Source organism: Salvia hispanica, unplaced genomic scaffold (genome assembly GCF_023119035.1).
Source record: "Salvia hispanica cultivar TCC Black 2014 unplaced genomic scaffold, UniMelb_Shisp_WGS_1.0 HiC_scaffold_545, whole genome shotgun sequence".
Taxonomy (NCBI): domain Eukaryota; kingdom Viridiplantae; phylum Streptophyta; class Magnoliopsida; order Lamiales; family Lamiaceae; genus Salvia; species Salvia hispanica.
In genome coordinates, this window is record NW_025952295.1 from 14,483 (window position 1) to 37,363 (window position 22,881).

The following is a 22,881-nucleotide window of genomic DNA, read 5'->3' on the forward strand; positions in this document are numbered from 1 at the left end:
CCGAGAGATTTATGTATGTTATTAAATGCAAAATAAGTTTAGATATGAATTAATTATTCTTATAATCGACCGATAGTCATATGTCGATAACATCATAACACCACTGGGGAAGAGGGGATCAACTTTAGTGCAGAAAGAAATAAAAAGAGAGAGAGGGGAGGGAGAAACTATGGAAAAGGGGGTCAAACGGGGAAGATTCGAGTTCCGGGCGTGAGGAAAAAGGGGGGGACCGAGATCAACCAGCTCGGGGAGAGCTCGACTCCAGCGGGGGGAAGAGCGGATCAATAGTTAACAAAATGGACGAGGCTGAATGATGGCGCATATTATCCTTTTATTTATTTCACAAAGCTTAATGATTCGATATGTCCACAAAAAGGGTCGTCCACCAAAATTAGACCAATTTCTAACTATGAAAAGTTTAAATTAATTAAATACTATTAATAATGTGGACCTCACAATCCACTAAGACTATTTCCCATCTTTTCTCCTCTCTTTCTTATTTACCAATTATGAATTAAAACTCGTGTCATTTACAGTTAGTACTTTTTTAGTGGACGCAGTGCATTAGTACTCCCTCCGCCCCGGGAGTATTAGACTCACTTCTTTTGGGACATGATTTAAGGAATTGATATTTAAATAGTTAAAGTGGAGAGAGTAAAGTATTAGAGAGGAAAAGAGGGGAGAGAAGAGAGAAAAAAGAGGTTAATAAAATAAGAAGATGCTTTTGCAAAAAAAAGAAATGAGTCTAATATACGACATCCCAAAAAGGAAAGTTGGTCTAATACCTTGGGACGGAGGGAGTATCTTTTATTGGATAAGTAATGACGGAATTTAACTCCAAATGAGTTAATATTATTTTACGGTGTTTAAGCGCATAAGTGAAATTTTATATCCTACATAAAAATGTGGATAGAAATATGGAATATTTTGAGATAATATTTATTTTATGCAAATTATGTTGTCTTGCCATAAGTATTTTATGTGATGTTGCATATTTGTTTAGGTTATACCGAATGTGCTATACCAAAAGGTATAAGTTGAATTCAATCCCAAAGGGAGAGCCCTTACTCGTACTAGTGTACATGTGGACTATGTCATCGTAGGGGTTGTTAGTTTGGTGACCGTGGAAAGTTGACTATGTCATTTTCCCGACACAAGATATGCATATAACAATTCCGAAAGCCCCAGATTACTCAATTGAACTTTAGCTGGGCTAAGAATTTAGTAGCTTGAGCCTTTAAGAAAAACCCCGACTATTACGGGATGATGGCTTGACAAAATTTTTTCAAATGTATATTTGTATATTTGGGCAATATGTCCGCCGAGATCACGTTCTTACCCCATTATTTCTAAACGCCAGGTGACTCGAATTTTAGTTTTTTTATGAAATAAGCTTCCTTCGTCCCATTAAATATGCAACATTTGTTTTTCGGACAAATTTTATGTAAAAGTTTTTTTGAGTTAATGAAGAGAAAGCGTAGTAAAGAAGAAAAAGTAGAGAGAATATTGTTTCTATTTTTAGAACGTTTCATTTTAATGGAAGATCAAAAAGGAAACGTTTCATTTAATTAACGTGAAAGATATATATGGTGGTACTCCAAAAATTTTATGAGACATATATTCAAAAATATAGTACTACCGTCAAAATGAATTATTTAAAACGACGCTTTAACGTAATAAATTTGGTTTTATATTTACCTCTCCCTAGAGAGTTTGAAGGTGACGACTTCTGTAACGGAAATATAATTACGAGGAATTAAACTCAATTTCTAAAAAGGATGCGTAGATTGCTGGTTAGGCTTCCAAGACTCTCGCTTTTTACTCTGCAGATTCGCGAACCAGGTATGTTTTCTCCAAAAATTCCTACTTTCCAAACTCCGAATCCACAAGGAAATTTTTTCTTTCATTTTACGCCCAATTATTGCTAATTTACTTCAAAGCAACGGCGAAATTCGCTAAATCAAAATCTAGTCCGGCTGCTACTTGCTGAGTTGCCGTCAAGATGCTCCCTCATTTCCCAATTAATTATGCTCCCCCCCATCTCCATGCATGTCGATTTAGTGTAGTTTGATTACGTTTGTATTCACTCTTCATTTCCTCATTTAATTCGATAGTACCAGGTTGTTGTGTTAATTGATTGAAAAACATTCTACTAGTATAATTTTGTTAGTTTCTTACTGTTTTACATTTCCACTCCCAAAGGGGTTTTCAGTATATTGAGGTACATTACAAGGATTCAACTGGAGACCTACAGTAGTTGGTGAGGCGTTATTTGTGTGTTGCAAGTCCAAGATGTTTCTCCCACAAGATTGCCACTTGCATCTCAATAGGTGTTGACCATATCAATTACACCGATAATCGTTCAATGGCTTCAGATAGTGATTATTCGGATTCAGATTCAGATTTCCGGAAATAGATAATTATAGAGATGACTCTCCACTTAGGGATACTGCCACTACTATCAATGATAGGGTCCTTCCATCGCAAGCATCCTCATCTCGTCCCTAACTCCACAGGTAGCACCTAAACGATTGGTCCTTAGTCACTTTCTGGTGTTGCTCATTAGATATCCTCCAGTTGCAGCTCACACTGTTTTTCTCTTGTGAAGATCCTTCTTCCAAGAGTCAAATTGTTCAGTATGAATCTCCAGTGAGGGACACCACCTCATCTTAATTTGAGAGGTACCCTAAACTATTTGTCCTAAGTCACTTATTGCAATCCAACGTGTGGCATATGTCAGGTATTCCACAATTGCAGGTAACAGTGGTCCTTCTCTTAAAGACCCTTCTTCTTCTAAGAGGCGAACTGCTCTTGATGAAATCCCATCAAGACCACAAAGCGACTAACTATTGCAGAGACTGCCGGTACTTCAAGTTCAAGGATAGACAATAATACTCATTCTATGAAGAGAGTCCTTCCTGGCTTTCAGTCTTCTACCTCTAACCCACACAATCTAATAGAAAATGTAAGTGCCAGTGAAATTCGCGAAAAAATGGGAAATCAATGTGGTCAAATCCTTCTAATGGAAGTAGAATATTACCTCCGGCTATGATGCCTGGAAAACATTCTTCAACCACCTCATTGGTTGCTTTAAATGATCCTTTCTATCAAACCGGGGTGGGCGAGAGGCCTGTAGGACCTGATGAGAGATTGGTTTTCAAGCTGCTGTGCAGGTACTGTCTGTGTATTTTACATTTTTATTGTTTTTTCTTTATTTGTGACCGTGCTCAATTATGAATTTGCATTTAAAAAAACTGCATGGATTTCCTTATTTTTGTAGTAATTTACTTGAACTCTCAGAAGCCAAAGTATCTTACTTGGGTTATTGTTTATTCTAGCTTCTATAATATTTTTTCTGATGTTCCTCTCCAAAGTGGAACATTTTTATGTTCATTCTAATCTGAAGTGGATCATGTTGTGCTTGGGCATACAAGCGCAGTCATGGACAAATTACATTAAAAACACACTAGTGCATCACTTGGTTTACAACTTTAATTATCTGGATCAATAATGTAATGAACCTTCCATAACCAAAACTCCTTAGCTTACCTTGAGCAGCAGAGTATGAATACTTTTTTTCCAAGCATCAATAGTACTCTTCAACACTTAGTTTGTATCCTTTCTATATTAGTTTTCGGGGGAACTTCCAATTCAAGTTCAACTCTGATAAATATTCAAGCTAAAGCTCAATGTGTATACTGAACAGATCATTGTTTCATTTTACTCTCATTTTCTTGATTGCCTTACTATATGTTATTAGAAAGTTGTTCATTTTTAGTGTATGGAGTTTATATGTTTTTATTGCAGGATCTTCATCAACAACAAAAAGAAGCTGATTTGCCTGATGGACTGTTGTCAGTTTCTCTTCTTAGGCACCAGGTCCTGTCTGCTTATTCATGGTACTTTTCTACTTGCGTTTGGGTATTTATGGTTTAAAGCTTTGGCATTTTCTCTTTTCAGAGAATTGCTTTGGCATGGATGCTTCGTAAAGAATCGTCTGGTTTGTGCATAGGGGAATCTTAGCTGATGATCAGGTGGGCATGTTAGTCAGCAATTTATTTCCCCACGTCTAGTTCAATAAAATTCCTCATTTTTGGATCTTTTTTCCTTCAATATACATTATAATTTTTCACACCCCCAGGGCCTGGGCAAGACTATTTCAACGATTGCCCTCATACAAAAGCAAAAGAGGCTGGAGGCCAAATCTAAAGCAAAAGTCGCTTCTACCAAAACTGAAGCCTTTAACTTGGATGATGATAATGGAGTTAGTGGTTGTGCTGCTCTTGATGATGCAATCCAGGTAAAAGTATCTGATGCTTTAGCAATGCTTCCACAATCGAGTAATTCAACCCCCAAAAGTAGGCCAAGAGCAGGGACATTGATTGTTTGTCCAGCCAGCGTGGTTGACAATGGGCTCGGGAGCTGGATGAGAAAGTCCCAAAAAGGCTAAACTTCGTGTTCTAGTATATCATGGAGGCAATAGGACCAAGAATCCTGTTACATTGGCAAGATATGATGTTGTTTTAACAACATATGCTATCGTATCAAATGAACTTCCAAAACAACCTTTGGTTGAAGGGGATGATGATGATTTAAAGGATGGAGTTGCAGTATCTTCTGCATTTTCCATGGAGAAGAAGCAGAAAAAATCATCCGTTAATAAGAAGTTCAAGAAGGGAAAAAAGGATGATGTGAATGCTTTGGATAGAAATTGTGGCACATTAGCAAAGGTTATATGGTCTAGGGTTGTTTTGGATGAATCCCAGACCATAAAAAATCACAGAACTCAAATAGCTAGAGCCTGTTGTAGCCTTAAAGCAAAACGAAGATGGTGCTTATCTGGAACTCCAATACAGAATTCTATAGATGAATTATTCAGCTATTTCAGATTTTTAAATACTAACCATATGATAATTACAAAACCTTTGGTTCTTCTATCAAGGGTCTTATTTTGAGGGACTCTGTTAAAGGCTACAAGAAGCTTCAATTTGTCTTAAGGAATATCATGTTGCGCCGAACAAAAGGTGATTTTATGCACTATTCGGCCATTCGTTCTTTTCCCTTTTTTTGTGTTATGTAACTGATGAAATTCTAGTTTCCTAAAACTTCTTATTTTGTATTTCCAGATTCACTTGCTTACTTCAGCAATATTTTATTTTGATTCATGTTTTAAGGGTCATCATAATCTTTTTCTTGCTGTGATAGGTGACTTAATTGATGGTAAGCCTATCATCAACCTACCTCCCAAAGGTACACTTAACAAGGGTGGATTTTTCCTTGGAAGAACGGGCTTTTTATGAGAAACTTGAGTTTGACTCACGCAAACAATTCAAGGTCTGTCACCTTATTCAGTCTCCCCAATCCGTATATCCCCGTACCATCTTAGTTTGCCTAGGTAGTAGGTGCAGATGAATGTTGCAACTGGGTGCCGGTGATACTGGGTCAGTCACTCAGTCCTGAAGATAGTAGTCAAAATGTGCTACTTTATTCAGTATTTCCTCTTAGGAGTGGTATTTCATCAGTTCATGTGTTAATTTCTTTGTCAAGTTTTCTCTTACCGCTATAGTTTCCTAGACTTGGTCTACCAGTCTTGTCCATGATAGAAGTCAGTTGCTAGCACCTTGCAATACCTGTATAATGAAAACCTGTATTTGCAGTTGCTGTTGCTGCGGATACTATCTTTTTTAAACTACTCTGGTTTACAGGGTGGTTACTTCTTAGTTTGATATCTGGTTATTGTTTGCATTAATGATTTGATGTTGTAACCATTGCTATCTCGAGGATTTTATTTCCTTGTGCTAGTTTAGAACTATTGAGTATCTACCTTATGAACTGAAGTCTGAACAGCCACCAATTACATACACCTATAAATTGGCTTCAGATGTTTAAGCAAGGAGAAGGCTGAATCAAAATAGGGAAAACTTCATGCAGCATTCCACTAGCATGCTTTTTAAGTACTGAATACTACTAGTACAAGAAAATTTCAGTTTTACTGATTCTGGATCTGGTTCTTGCACTGGATTTGTAGAGAAATGCCCCATAATAGTGAAAAGGGAATTATGTTTCCAGAACTTGAAATGTGAAAAACATGTCATTGTTGAGATTGCAATATGTTACAAGAGCTGTGGTTTTGATATTTGCAGGCTTATGCTGCTGCTGGTACCGTCAGTCAAAATTATGCAAATATCCTATTGATGCTTTTGCGTCTTCGCCAAGCTTGTGATCACCCATTACTTGTCAAAGGGCTCAGCTCAGATCCTGTTGGAAAGGATTCGTCTGAGATGGCTAAGATTCTTCCCAGAGAACTACTAGTTAATTTATTGAAACCATTGGAAGCTTCCCTGGCCATATGTCTTGTGTGCAAAGTACACTCTTTTCTGTACTTCTTTTGATTGCTGCTTAATTTGATCTCTTGGTAACTGTCATTTTTTCAAAAGTCGGGGTTTGATTAAGCATGAGATCTTCAAGTATTGCTCCCTGCTAACATAACCTGCCCAAAATTAATTGTAGCAACGGATTGCCTAAAGTAATCCCAATTATATGTTTCATACCAAAAAATTGACTTGATTATCAGAAGAAAAAAAAGTAGTACCTATGAGTTATCTTCATTAGGGATCCTCTTTTTCCCTTATTCATCACAAATTCTTCAATTTTTTGGTTTAATTAACAAAAAACGCGTTTAATGTTGATTTGCGGATAAATTTTGTCCATATAAGGGAAGGGACTGGAAAATTATATTGTTTGGGATTAAATATCTGAGGGTTAATTTTTTTTTTCATGGTGCTGTGGTTATAAGGATTTGATGTATACATTTTATGTGCTACAGGATCCCCCTGAAAATGCAGTGGTCACAATGTGTGGGCCGTTTTTCTTTATCAATGTGTTTGATCAGTTAACTGGTGAAGACAATACATGTCCTGCCCATCAATGTAAAAAAAACCTGGTGCCGATGTTTTTTTAAAGATCCACTCTGAGGAGATGCCTGTGTGTTGATGTGGATGGTGATAGCCCTGTTCATAGAACTGGTGTGAATCTGCAGTTCTAAAGAAACTTACGTATCATCAAAGATCAAGTCCGCTCTTGAAATTCTCAAGTCATGCATATAAAAAGGCCAGAGTTCAGAGTGCAGGATTTTTTTATTTTGAGGATGTTTCTGCATCTGATCATGAGTTTGGGCAGCAAGTGTAGCACCTGAAAAGGCTATTGTTTTCACAATGGACTAGCATGCTAGACTTAGTCGAATGTCCTGAAAAACAACCCTATCAGTTATCGGGCTTGATGGTACTATGTCAATGTTCTCGAGACAAGGCCTAAAAATTTTAACACTGACCCCGAGGTGGGGATCCCCATACCATTTCTTTTGATATCTGGCTTATTTTTTTTAGAATCCTCCAGTTTTGTTTCTTGTAATAGTTGCTTTGTTATACTCCCCCCGTCCCCCAAAAATAGAAACTCATTCCTTTTGGTCAGTCCTCTAAAAATAGAAACTTTCCATTTAAGGGAAATTTTCTCTCTAATGAGGTGATACCCATTTTCCACTAACACACTTTTCTTTCTATCTCTTTGACCAATTTTACATTAAAACCTATGTCATTTCAAAAGTTTTTTTTTTTAGGAGACTGAGGGAGTATTCTTTAAATTATAAGTTGCTGTTGTCCAACTCTGCAGGTTGATGTCATGTTAATGTCTTTAAAAGCCGGGAATCTAGGACTCAACATGGTTGCTGCGTGCCGTGTAATTCTCTTGGATCTTTGGTGGAATCCGACAACAGAGGATCAGGCTGTTGATAGAGCTCACAGAATAGGGCAGACTCGTACAGTTACTGTATCACGGTTAACTGTCAAGGACACAGTTGAAGATCGCATCCTGAGTCTTCAGGTACTTCCTCATGCCTTGTTGATGTTTGTGAATTTCGGGTTGGGGTTATAAGGATTGTGGATGCGTTTTCAGGATGACAAGAGAAAGATGGTTGCATCGGCGTTTGGGGAAGATCAAAGTGGTAGCCACGGTGCTCGCCTCTCAATGGAAGACCTGAGATTTTTGTTTGAGGGCTGAGGACGTTGAACAAGTTGTTTTTCTTTTTTTGCAATGGGCAATTTTTGAGGCTATATTGCACCCCAATGTGTGGTGTACATATTAATTCAAGTGGGAAGTTGCAAATGGTTGTGGGGCAGATCACAGATGGATGATCCTTGACTAAAGCTAGGATATTAGGATGTGTATTTGCAGAATTTCCTGTTGTCCCTAATTTAAACGACCAAATTAAGGGTTGATTTTTTATTTTTTATTTTGGTTTGATCACAGGTAGGGATGTTAGTCGGGCTGGCCCGTCGGGTTTTGGGCCGGTCCTACTCGGGTTGCGGGTCAATCGGGCACGGGTTAGTCGGGTTGTGATATCTTTCGGGTTATAAAAGTTCGACCCTAACCCTAAAAGCTCAGGTTTCGGGCTAGCCCAGCGGGTTAATCGGGTTGCTGCCAATAATATTAATATGCGATCAATTCAATAAATAATGATTAAAATGACAAATATTCATACAATGAAAACATTTTATTATGATATATATGAGATATGTGCTTAAACTCAATCATAAACATGATCAAATACTAATATTTGAGATATTTCGTGGAATTTTAATGCATGTTTTAGAAATTTAAATATTTTTTTAGTGAATGTGAAGTTTTTAATTTATTTATCAATTATTATATTAATAAAAATTTAATATATGATTTGTATATTTAATATAAAAATAAAAGTTATTTTTAGTTAAAATTAATTAATGAAGTGTTGAATTAGGAGTAAAAAATATAGAATAATAGAAATTTTATCGGGTTTTCGGGCTAGTCCATCGGATTTTCGGATCTGGCCCTAACGGGTTGCGGGTTAATCGAGTGCGGGCTAATTGGGTTTTGATTTTATCGGGCTAGAAATTTCCAGCCCTAACCCTATAAATTTGGCGGGCTATTCGGGCCAGCCCACGGGCTACGGGCTACGTTGACATCCCTAATCACAGGTGTACTGAACTCGCCTTTGGCAGAATCCGACTAATCCTGCTCGACCGAATTTGCGGATTAATGGTTATTTTATTCTGGTTAGTGAGGATTGATGGTCGGAGTGACAACCCTAACCGGGGCCGGACTCCACATTCCATTAAAGAGCATCCACAACCATATTCCTTAAACCATTCATTCACTACGTTATTCATGAACTCATAGTGCTTTCTACCATATTCATCACTTTACAATTAACCATTAATTCTTAACTATTTGTGGATTTCATATTTTTATTTCAATTTGATTTTATGAAATCCAATCAAATTAATTTTCCATAAACACTACCTTCATTTAATATATATTTTAATAAATTTAATTCATAGTATTTCAAAAAGCAAAAATGCGAAAGAAAGCAAAAAAATAGGGAAAAAAAACTAAAACCAAACAGAATAAAATTAAAAACATGGTTTGTAGTTGGCTAGGTTCAAACCCAATACCACCTCCGAACTAATTTGACTAAGAGCATTTCCAACCATACATAAAAAATGACTTTTGGTGTATCTTTAAACATATATTAGTACCAAATTTAAACCCATTTTTGGATTTTTCTATGGAACAACATCATACATGGTATTACTGTAAAAATTTTGTGAGACAAAAATTCAAAAATGGTGTAAATTTTGAATTTAATGTAAATGATTGGAATAATTATATTTCGATGTAATGTATATTTAAAAATGAGTTTGTGATATAAATGGTTTGAGATAGCCTAAACATGTGTATTAGTTGTGAAACCTACAAAATTATAAATAGCCAAAGGAAAATATAGCACAAATAAACTCTTCATGGCGGAACTTTCTTGAGCACGGAACATCAGTGTCATGAAAGACAACCGTTGTGGATGTGTTAAAGTTATAACTCATTTTACTTGCATATTATAAAATTAACTAATACCACACTTGTGCGATGCACAAATTATAATATTTTAATAACATTGATTTTAGATTGTAAATTAATTAATAAAATTAGAAACAATATCATTATATGAAAATTGTAAATAAAATAACTATGAATTATACAACTAAAACATACCATAAACTTGAAATAAATAATAATAAATTATAAAAATTTGGAGAGCTCTAATTTACAATATATGAATTGAGATATTTGAAACATCATTTGATTAAGCTCTAAGAAGAAAAAAATAAATCCACTCACATCTCCTATAACAAAATATCCTAGTTATAATAGTTACAACATTAATTTAATGCTCAAATAAATATAACATAATAATATAAAATATATATATTAGAATCAGTCAAAACAATAACATCTCACGAACTACTTTCTATATAAAAATTGTATAATGTAAATAAATAGGTTTTAAATCAATACTAGACCACTTTAACTTATGAGAATTTGTATAATGTAAATAAATAGATTTTAAATCAATATTAGACCACTTTAACTTATGACTATTTTGTTATATACAACACACTTAATAACAACAAATTTAAAAAATAGGCATGCAATATATAGTAATAAAATATAACTAAACGATAGATAATACTCCGATGGAGATCATCATATAGAAAACTAACTTCATATTAAAACAATATCGATGGAGATCCAAGAGAATACCTAAAATCGGATCATATCTGTACAAAAAAATCAACAAAGAATGTAATGAGAAAAAAGAGAGAAATGTATGGATTATAAGCTATCAAATACCGTATATTTATAGTAGAAAAATAGAAGTCCCTTTCACTTCCTCCACTTATAATTAAAATAAATGGAATTAACTTCCTACAATCAAAACCTATAAATAAATAAAAAAATGTTAAAAAAACTGAATAATTAATTTCATTGATTGGTGGGATCAAGACGTTATAGGGGACACATTTTATTTCTTATAATAAGATATAACTTAATATTTGTACTTTCTTTTCTTCTTGGAAGTATTAATTTTTGTTTAATTATAAGCTAGGTGCAATTTTGATGCACATTAAAAAATAGTATATTTGCTTCTATGATCGATATGTTTATTTTTTAAAGTACGGATCGTATAGTTCCATGTCATAATCAATACAGAGAATGAAAGGTTAAATTGAAGAATAAATTTGAATATATATATATATATATATATATATAGGGGTGCGTTAAAATGACAACACTCTTAAAATGACACTGTGACACCATGCTAGACTGCAATATTATATATGCTAGACTGCAATAGTATAAACGCTAGACTGCAATCTATATATATAGGGGTGCGTTAAAATGACAACACTCTTAAAATGATACTCGTGACACCATGCTAGACTGCAATATTATATATGCTAGACCTGCAATAGTATAAACGCTAGACTCGCAATCTATAGATTGCAGCCTAGCGTATTGGATATTGCAAATCGGGAAAAATTGCGCCTAGTGTATTGGATATTGCAGTCCGTGAAAATTTATCCTTGAGCAATTTTTATGATTGCCACATGTGCAGCTTATTATTCGTCCACATGTACAAATGATTGGTTAGGAATGGTGGTATGGTGTTACTTTAAGAGGTGTTGTCATTTTAACACAATCCTATATATATATATATATATATATATAGGGCTGCACCATATAGGGTGCCACCATAGTTAAAATAACATCATACCACCAATATAGTCCGTTAGATCTCATCTATGGACGCCTAGGATTAAGTTTCGTGAAAAAAACACGGGTTTGCAGTTTATCAGATAGATATTGCAGCCCATCAGTATTAGATATTGCAAGTCGTGGTAAATCTGCAATATTGTTGTGGTAAGACTGCAATATTCAATGAACAAGACGTTAATCTGCAACGTAAAATTAGAAATTTCCTATTTTGCCCCTTCGTGTTTTTACACGTGGCGGCATGACAAACACACGATTTTCAGATCCAATGGCCTAAAATGGATATAGGGATGTACTAAGATGACAACCCTATTTATTGTAACACCATACCACCATTTTAGGCCATTGGATCTGAAAATCGTGTGCTTGTCATGCTGCCATGTGTAAAAACACGGAGGGGTAAAATAGGAAATTTCTAATTTTACGTTACCGGATTGCAGTGATGTTCATTGAATATTGCAATCTTACCACAACAATATTGCAGTTTACCACGACTGCAATATCTAATACAGTAGACTACAATATCTAATACAGTAGACTGCAAACCCGTGTTTTTTCACGAAACATAATCCTAGGCGTCCATAAATGAGATCTAACGGACTATATTGGTGGTATGGTGTTATCCTATCTATGGTGGCACCATAGTGCACCCCTATATATATATATATATATATATATATATATATATATATGGGCATGTTAATGGTGCCACCACCCCTTAAAATAACACCATACCACCATTTCTAGCCAATCATTTGTACACATGGACGAATAATAAACTGCCACGTGGCAAAAAAAAAATCTGGAAAAAGACGGGCAACAATATGCTGGTCTTTGTACAACAATTTTTCTTGAACAGCAATATCCATATTGACCACTATACAACAATCTATAGATTGTTGTGTAGTGTTTGTAATATTGTTGTGTAGCGTTTATAATATTGTTGTATAAACGTTGTCACGTTGTCATTTTAACACAAACCTATATATATATATATAGAGAGAGAGAGAGAGAGTCCCATTATCCACAAATCCACTCTTAAAGACCGAACCACCGAACCCTACCAAATTAGGGCTTTTAGATCTAGTTTTTTATGGATAAGATACAGATATAAATTATTTTCGCCTTCATCACGAGCCTATTTTAATTCATCCGAAGGTAAATAAGTCATAATAACATGTTACGAAGATTTAACTTCGTTCCAGAATATATTACTTCATTCTAGTAGGTTTTTACTTCATTCTAGTAGGTTTTTACTTCATTCCAGTAGGTTTTTACTTCATTCCAGTACGTAAATGTGGTTTTGCCGTCGCGTGCCGTTCTTTCTCTCTACAATATCTATCACCACCGCCATGACGCTAATATGGTTTAACACACACATGAAATAATGTAATAAATTATTGGAATGAAGTATGTGTAGAAGCATTTGAAGTCCTACTGGAATGAAGTAAAAATCTTATCCAATGAAGTAATAACGTTTCTGAATGAAGTAATAAACTCACTTGAATAAATTGCATTTTTAAATGTTAATCAAGCAAAAACCCACGTCAATGAATTTGAATGAAGCATATGTTGAATCATTTCAAAACTTACTGGAAACAAGTAAAAACATGTTGTAGTTTCAAGGTATTATGTACAAAATGAAGTAATAAACCTATACAATGAAGTAAAATGGGCTAGTAATGAAGCAGAAAAAATTTTCACAGCAGCACATCTCATCAAAAAAACTAGATCTAGTGGCCCAGATTTGGTCTCTAGTTCGGTCTTTAAAATTGGTTCGACATTGATCACATATATATATATATATATATATATATATATATATATATATATGGGCATGTTAGGGTGCCACCACCCCTTAAAATAACACCATACCACCATTTCTAGCCAATCATTTGTACACGTGGACGAATAATAAGATGTCACGTGGCAAAAAAAAAAAAAAAATCTGGAAAAAGACGGGCAGCAATGTGCTGGTCTTTAAACAACAATTTTTCTTGAACAACAATATCGACACACTATACAACAATCTATAGATTGCTATGTAGTGTTTGTAATATTGTTGTGTAGTGTTTATAATGTTGTTGTATAAGCGGTGTCACGTTGTCATTTTAAGAGGGGTTGTCATTTTAACACAAACCTATATATATATATATATATATATATATATATATATGGATGTATTCAAATCCTTTTCATATCTTTTGTCCTTTTTCCTTCTTAATCCTAGCCCCACGATTTTGTCATCTGACGGTTAGATTAATGTCACATGTCATTTAATAATGCACATTTTCATTCTAATAATGCACAGCGGCTAATAATGCAACATTATAGACTAATAATGCACATTTTCATTCTAATAATGCACAACGGCTAATAATGCAACATTATAGACTAATAATGCATTGATCACAACCATCCAACTCAAGGATCCAATGGTTGAATAATGGGCATTTGTTATATATTGAATAGGGGTGTCGAAACGGGTACCCGCGGGTACCCAAACCCGATTTTGCGGGTACCCGTACCCGAAAACTTCAATATTATACTACCCAATCCCGACCCGTATAGTTAAACGGGTAACCCCATACCCGCATCGGGTATCCCAAACCCGCAGTTGCGGGTACCCAAACCCGCACACATAATTTGAATTGTGTATTATATTATTCAACGGTATTATGCTTTTAGTTTTCACTTATCATCAATGCTAGTCATCTAATACAATAATTTTTTGTACATATTTGAAATTATAGAATGAATTTTGGGATTGTTGCTAGTTGCTACACTGCGCTTTTAGATTTATATTTTTTTTACTTTGTTGTATTTGCATAATTTTCAACTATTAACTATGCACAAATATGATGATTTCTCATCTCTTAAATATAATATGACTATGTATGAAATATAATGCAAATCCAAATTTCAAATAAGCAAATATGATAGAAACATCAAGCATGTCTAAAATTAAATCACCATTCAAAAGTCTAATATAAAATAAAAAATAATTCACTTTCATCAAAAGTCTAAATGTATATAACTTCAACTAAAAGTCTATAAATTTTAAATCTTTAATATAAAGACACTAAACTAATAAAAGTTTCACTTTCACCAACCTTGCAATCCTTCGTTTGGTAGCGGATAAATAATTGGAGATAAAGTGTATCATCGGGGAGTATATATGGATTTGAAGCTAATTAACTAAAATCAAATATTTCAAACCCCTATAAATAACGGGTATTATCGGGTTAGCCGGGTATACCCGAGCGGGTAGCGGGTATACCCATACCCGCTAAAATTTAAACAAACTACCCGATCCCGCCCCGTTTCCCATTGTCGTTAGGTAGCGGGTACCCATTACCCGGCGGATAGCGGGTCGGGTTGATGGTTTCCCAATACCCGCTACCCGTTTCGACACCCCTAAATTATATTGTTTGTGGATTGAATGCCAAGTTAATTAAAAAAAAAAGTAACGGCCAAATTAAAATGAGTTTCAACGCTCATCACTCTTACATTGTAACTGAAATCACGTAGCTATATTCATATTTAGCATCTATTATATTGGCCGTAGTATAATTTCATTCATTTCTACATTGATTATAAAATATTTTATATATATTGAAATTCATCTCATAGCTTATAAACATTTCAAAATAAGGCTAAAACTTGCCTTTTATGTCATTTATTTAGATTTTTGAGGGGACATTTTTTTTAGGTCGTGAACTTTCCCAAACTATCATTTTTGGTCCTTAACACTTGGAAATATTTTTTTGAGGTGGAATTTTAGACGTTTTTGAAAAATAATGCACAAATTGTTCTCTTTGGTGTGGTGACAATGTAATGTAAATACATATATACAATATGGTGATAACTATATGTTTCTGCATGTAATAGCCATGGGAAGGAATTAGTTATTTCATGAATATTCAAATTGATTCCATATCTTATTAATATTCCCAAATGAGGACAAAACTTATAAATATTTCAAAAGAAGATCAAAATTCGCCTTTTATATATGTATAGATAGATACTAATAAAAGTATATTATGTTAATTTCTTTCACTTAATCTTTTATACAGTATAAAGTTTGAAGTCAGTGTTATAAAGTGGGACATGTAACGAAGTACTACTAAAGTTGTACTAGTTAAAATCTTGATTAAGTAGCAACTGGTATATATGGCAGTGTATATATATGTTGAATTGCTTTATTATTGTTAGAACTGTCTCAAGGCTAATTTATCTTTTGTTTATTTAATGGGAAATCCGATTGCTGTATATGCTGGTTATCAAGAGAGGCCCTTTCAAATTATTATCAACATTGGAGTGATGCAGCTCTGATTTAAGTTCAATTGCATTGATCACATAAAATTTCACTATTTTTCTTTTGATTTGTTAAAATTTCATTCTTTGATAATAAGTTTATAACAAAAAGGGGGCAAAGTCTAATCCTAGTGTTAGTAGCTCACATTATTGATAATTTTTATTTATAGAGTATTAGTAAAGTGTTAATTCTAATGATATTAATTATAAATGAATAGTTTTATTCAAAAATTTCCTTAATTAAAATAGAAACTTAACATATTTTTAAGAGATAAATATAGAAGAAGCAGAGGCCCATATATAGGGCCCAAATCCTATAAATACCTTCACCTCCCATTGATTTCGTCTGCATCAAGTCATCATTTCTAAAAGAGAAGTACCAAATCCAATTTTGAAACATAACCCTAATTGCAGAGCAGAAGCAATGGCAGCTTCGGCAATGGTGCTCGATCCTAAGCCTGTACCGATCTCCGAACCTCCGCCGTCTTATCCGGCCGTCAAATCGGATGTTCCCGCCGTCGACGATGAAGATTTGTACGGACGGCTTAAATCCTTGCAGCGGCAGATCGAATTCATCGATATTCAGGAGGAGTACGTCAAGGACGAATTGAAAAACCTAAAGCGGGAGCTTCTTAGGGCGCAGGAGGAAGTGAAGCGGATTCAATCCGTGCCCTTGGTTATCGGCCAATTCATGGAGATGGTTGATCAGAACAACGGCATCGTCGGCTCCACCACCGGCTCGAATTACTACGTCCGGATCCTGAGCACCATCAACCGCGAACTACTCAAACCCTCTGCCTCCGTCGCGCTCCACCGCCATTCCAACGCCTTGGTCGATGTCCTGCCCCCGGAAGCTGACTCCAGCATCTCGCTTCTCAGCCAATCTGAGAAGCCTGATGTCACATACACTGTCAGTATCTTCTGCTGTTATGTTGGTTTTCATGTTGAGTTTTAATTTTGAGGGGTTGATTGGTGAATTAGGGCTATCCTGTTTGATTAATTTTTCTTAACTGGTGGAATTGGTATTGTTTGAGTGTTGTACAATTAGGTCAGGGAACTCCCTTTACAACATCAAAAAAATGTGATAACACTATAATTGAGCCTTTCAGATAATACAATTTAGACTTAATCAGATTCTTAGTTCTTAAACACTTTTGACTGGACAGTTTAGAACTGAAAAACTTGTTACTTCATTCTGTTTATGAAGTCTTATATTTAGGATTGAGAATTGTAAGATCAAATAGCTATTGGCTGTAACACTTTTTTAACAGTAAGATACTTTGACACTTTTTATAATTAATGGCTGCCTCTTTCCATTCTAGCTTCTATGCTTCAACAATGTTCTCAAATGACATCTTCCTGTTTATTACGTAATCAGGATATTGGTGGATGTGATATTCAAAAGCAAGAGATTCGTGAAGCTGTTGAGTTACCTCTCACTCACCACGAACTGTACAAGCAGATTGGTATTGATCCTCCTCGTGGTGTGTTACTTTATGGCCCTCCTGGTACAGGGAAGACCATGCTTGCAAAGGCTGTAGCAAACCACACAACTGCAGCTTTCATTAGAGTTGTGGGTTCGGAGTTTGTTCAAAAATATCTTGGAGAGGTACTTTTAAGAATTTTAGCCCTTTCTTATAGTTTGGTTCAATGTGATATTGAAAGTCTTTATTTTTTTGCTTTCCATTTCAACAATTGATGTATGCATTATTAACTAATATGGTAATGTTGCTGTTGGAAATTAGGGGCCTAGAATGGTCCGTGATGTATTTCGTCTGGCGAAGGAGAATGCACCTGCAATTATCTTTATAGATGAGGTAGATGCCATTGCAACAGCCCGTTTTGATGCCCAAACTGGAGCTGATAGAGAGGTTCAGAGGATTCTTATGGAACTTCTAAATCAGGTATCTAACTTAGAGCAAGTCTTTCATGATAGCACTTTTGATTTGAAGTTCTGTATATACACTAACTTAATAAGTTAATGATGTCCTGTACAATGAACTTGGGGTATTATACTTCTATCACCACTGTTGTTAAACGCACGCCGCGTGCCTTTTGCGTAGTGCCTATAGCAATATAGTTCAAGGGCGCGTGCACCTTTAATAATTGTTATCGTTATTAGTTGTAATAGTGGTGGACTGGCGGTAGTATTTTAATTCCTCAGTTTTCTTAATCTATGTGCATTGATCTATGCTTTGGGTAGATGGATGGCTTCGATCAAACTGTGAATGTAAAGGTCATCATGGCCACTAATCGTGCGGACACTTTGGACCCTGCACTTCTCCGTCCTGGTAGACTTGATCGTAAAATAGAATTTCCTTTGCCTGATAGGCGCCAGAAGAGACTTGTTTTTCAGGTTAGTATTTGAGAAAAATTTTATCAGCATTCACTAAATGCTTTTAAAAGGATGAACATCCTATTCCTGAATGTTTTGTAATGATTTTTCTGGGATGATATTATAATTTTTTCTCCATTTATTTTGGGCAGGTTTGTACTGCTAAGATGAATTAAGGAAAGGGACTTGGGCATGTTTTCACCTGATAAAATAAGTGCTGCTGAGGTTTGTTTCTTGGATTCCATAAATTTCCCGGGTTTTTTATACAGTGTCTACAACTTGGTTTACTTATCAATGTATGTAAGATATGGAAAGTGCTTTTAATTACTGATCAGTAGTAGATGGTGAAAATAAAAGTCTAGGCTTAGTTATGTGCTATATATAATGAGAAAGAGAGATGCCAAGTTTAATTTTTTGGTGGTAAATTTTAGATTGCAGCTTTTGTCAGGAGGGAAAAACCCGCAAGCCGGGGAGGAAAAAAAGGGATGTGATACTTCCCCAAAGGGTTTTGGAGAAAAAGGGTACAGAGGCAATGTCAAGAAGCCAGATACTGGGTTTTAAATTTTACAAGTAATTGCACTTTATTTTCTTCAGCTGGGATTTGTATCTTTTTGGCTTTAGTACTTAATTGTGTTACTATGGATACTGTTATCATTTAATAGAGTTGAAGAATTAAGGGTTTTTTGGGGAATTTTGTAATCCAACAATGCATGGACCCCCCTGCTAATAATAAAAAATGGAAAAAGGGTTCTACAATAGTCTTCAATCTCACTCACCACTCATTTTTTTAAAGGGGGAAAAGGAATAAAAAAAATCGGACTTGGTTTTAATAAATTAGTTTGGATGTAAGAAACACCTATGCTATCATTGATCAACCAACTACGTAACCCCAATGGCGGAGTATCTAAAACATTTACTCCTCTAGAAAAGTTATAAGCAAAATGGGACTAAAATCTGCTGCAATACATGCCAAACCACGACTGAGTCAAAGTCTTGAAGAGTGTCACTGTATCCTTTGTACTAAAGCGACAATTGGTTGAGATCTCGAACCTACCCATAATCATTGACACACCAACAAAGCTGTCACTCTCCACCTCTAGCTTCGAAATCCTCGAGCCTTGGCCAGCTCTAATCCATAGAAGATGCACAAATTTCCGCCATCAAGATGGAGCAGCTCCTAATATTAACAACAAATCCAAGTCTCCAATCCTCTCATCTCGAAAAGCCCCGCCAAAAGCTCGTCCAAGGCCCCCTTCGATGGAAGCATCTGTATTCAACTTGATCGTGTGGAGGATGCCATCCAATCAGCATAGGCGTACGTGCGGCTCCAATGCGTATACCATTTGTCAAGCTGAGCTCCCCAATTGTCTTGGCCATGTTCATAATTTGAGCCATAATTCCTTCCGGACTTACCGTTTTTCCTTTAAAAATAAATTGGCACCTTCTCCTCCAAATGAACCAACAACCCACTCCAAAAATCGTGCACCATCTAATACCACTACTCAACAAAGTTTAGAGCTAATGCTCTGAACACCCATTCCGTCAAAGTCAAAGAGTGATTAAAAATTCCTCAACTTTGCCATACCACAAGAAGCTTGACTACGTCTGCTTTGCAGTCGGACAGTTGAATAAATTAGTTTGCATCCCGTGTGTTGGGCAAAGTAATTTCTTTTATTTTGGCGAATCAAAAAGCATAATTTCAAATGTGAAATAACTAAGCATCTCCTACTGTACACCAAAATCCATTTTATATTTAGAAGTCATATCTCCTAAAGAGGTAAAGATATCTCTAAAATGAAAAAAAAAATGTATAATACTTTTTTAAATACATTTCCCTAGGAGAATGAATTATTTATAATACTTATATCCATGAATAAGAGTCCGTTTTTCATTTTGGTCCGTCCACGAATAAGAGTCCGATTATATTACCTAAGGGTCCGTTTTATAGACTGGATTTCTATGGAAAAGGTTTATTATCGGATTAAACCTCTGTTTTGTAGCTTGATAAATGCAATCTAAGGCCCGAAAAATGACCCCTAGGCCCGCTGAATAATGCTATTTTTCACCTTGTTGGGCTTGGTTAATTAATCCCAAAAATTTTATGGGTTTATGCCGTTTGCAGGTTTCCGCCTCCTACCCCTTTCTCTTACCTCCTACCCTTTTCGAGTTTTCTCTTTCCTCCTTTCTCTCCCAAATGATTTCTCCGCCACCCGCTACTTCTACGCAGCAACCCTCTCTCCTTCATATCTCCTCGCCTTCATCCGTACCATGGCCCGACGGTAATGGCGGCGATGGGCCTCGACCACCAAGTTGTAGATCCCAACGAATCCGCCACCGTCGTTGATGCCTCATCCGCCGTCGTTTGTGACCGGCTGTAGTGGTGGCGGCGTTGCTCGAAAATTTCCTGTGTTCGTTCCCCGAGTTTGTGAGTCGATTTTACGGTTTCATTCTCAAATTGGAAATTTGCAAAATCCGGGGTGATGAATTTCCAAAGGAGATTCCAGCCTCCTTACTCCCCTCCATTTTCTTCTCTATGTGAGCCTCCCCAACGTAACTGCAACCTTTGCGCCATATCATCTTCGAAAACAAGCCTTTCCCTTATCTAATTCTTGCTAAAAAATTGTACCTATATTTGCATCAATTTTTCGTGTTGCTTGTTATATTTGACTTCTATGTTAATTTTCTATGAATTAATTTAGCTAAGTTTTATGTTTATTAATTGGTTCTTAGTAATTTTTGGGTTTTTTTTTGGGGAATTTTTTTATTTCGAGAATATAAGATCCTTGATGAAGTTTGGGTTGGAAAATAGAATCAAAGATGAATTGCAGAACAATCTTGATGAATTTTCGGTTACACTTTTCTAATTCTTTTCTAAATAAGAATATTTATAGGAAGGGCAACTTTGTCATTGCATACCTTAACCTTAAAAATAATCCAATCTACAAAACAACATCATAAAAACCATATCCATACACTATCCTGCTTTTGGCCCGAAAATTTTATCCCAAATTATCTATCATGTTATATCCAATCCATGCTACAAAAACGAGCCTAAGTGGTAAAAAGACCCCACATTCCACTAACTCATTCCACTCACATATCATTTAAAACTAATATATACAAGTGGGACCCCTATTCCATAACTTTCTTCCATACTTTTCTTAACATTTCTTAAAACCCCGTGTCATTTAAAAATGAGACTCTTAATTGTGGACGGAGAGAGTATTTTGCATGAACATGGAGACATTGAATTTAGCTAAGAAAGTTTGGGGAAATGCAAGAAAGTTTTAAAAGTTAAGGGGAAAAAATAGAATATCTTAAATGTTTGTGTATTTACAAGCAAATTAATTCGTTTACTATAAATGACGTTGTTTTGATTGCCGGAAATTCTGCCATAACTTTCCGGTAAACAAGCATCAGCTTTAATTTTGGGAAAAAATCAGAAATGTCCATGTATTTATTTTTGAAAATCTAACGTGGAAATGAAGTTTCACACTTCCCATTCCTAAATCTTTGCAACTGAATTCCCATGAAATATGCCTTCTACATTTTAGTACAAATGATGCTACAATTAGTATAATATATGATGTGGATACTTTGTGTAGGAATAATTTTTATTCTATTGCAGATTGTTATCTACGAATTATTTTAGTTGGTTTTTGCAAAGTTTGGATGTGTTATTGAATTATTAATAGACTTGGACACTAAAATTCAGTTTAAAAATTAAATAAGAATATCAAATGTTAAATATAGTTCACTTTTGAAAAAAAAATTCCATTTCAACTCAAATTTAATTTCAAAAAATTCGAATGATATGGATCAAGTGGCTTTGTTTTTCAAAATTAAACCAAAATCAAAATAAGAATTATTTATATAATATTACTTTAATTTATTGGAGTATAATTTAAAGATAAGATGTATATGTTGTTTATGTATGACCACTTTCTTAGTAATTGTGATCCAACATTCTAATCAACATGAGTGTCCGTATTACTTTATTTCTAAACTTATTTTAATTTTATTTAATTAATAATTAAAAATTAATGCGAATAAAATAAAATGGGTGATCACACCTGTAAGATACTGATACTAGTTAATGATAATAGCAATCTAATGAACATTTGTGAGAAGTAATAGTTGCATCCTATTTTGACACTAATTATCAACAGATATATAAAAACACATGGAATATTGATTGGTATAGTTGAGCATGAACCCCACAAATTGGCGTTAACATACTCCGTTGCGTGAAGAGGCCCGATCGATCTCTATACAAACACAACCGTGGATATCAATTCGTCGAAACCTCACGAATTGGCCCGAATAGCTCGATAATGTGATAGAGTTATGATTAGAAGTTTATGAATCCGATTGACCTTAAACCAATCGACAACTCAATAAGGTTGAACCAAAATTAACTCGAGATTCTATGGGATTGACTCAAAATAAGTTAATTCTGTTATTTAGTTCTCAATTTTCGTTAGTAATTTTTTTCAAATTTTTATTAAGTGAAAATCTATTTTGATTCATTATTTATTTTACTTTTATATTTATATGTAAATTTAAAAATAATACTTTCTCCG

The 22,881-nt window shown here is 35.0% G+C and overlaps 2 pseudogenes; both read left to right on the forward strand.

Annotated features, from left to right (window-relative positions):
* The first annotated feature begins 3,792 nt into the window (after positions 1 to 3,792).
* Positions 3,793 to 8,287, forward strand: LOC125199540 (annotated as a pseudogene).
* An 8,019-nt stretch (positions 8,288 to 16,306) lies between these two features.
* LOC125199542 lies at positions 16,307 to 18,859 on the forward strand (annotated as a pseudogene).
* Positions 18,860 to 22,881: the final 4,022 nt, after the last annotated feature.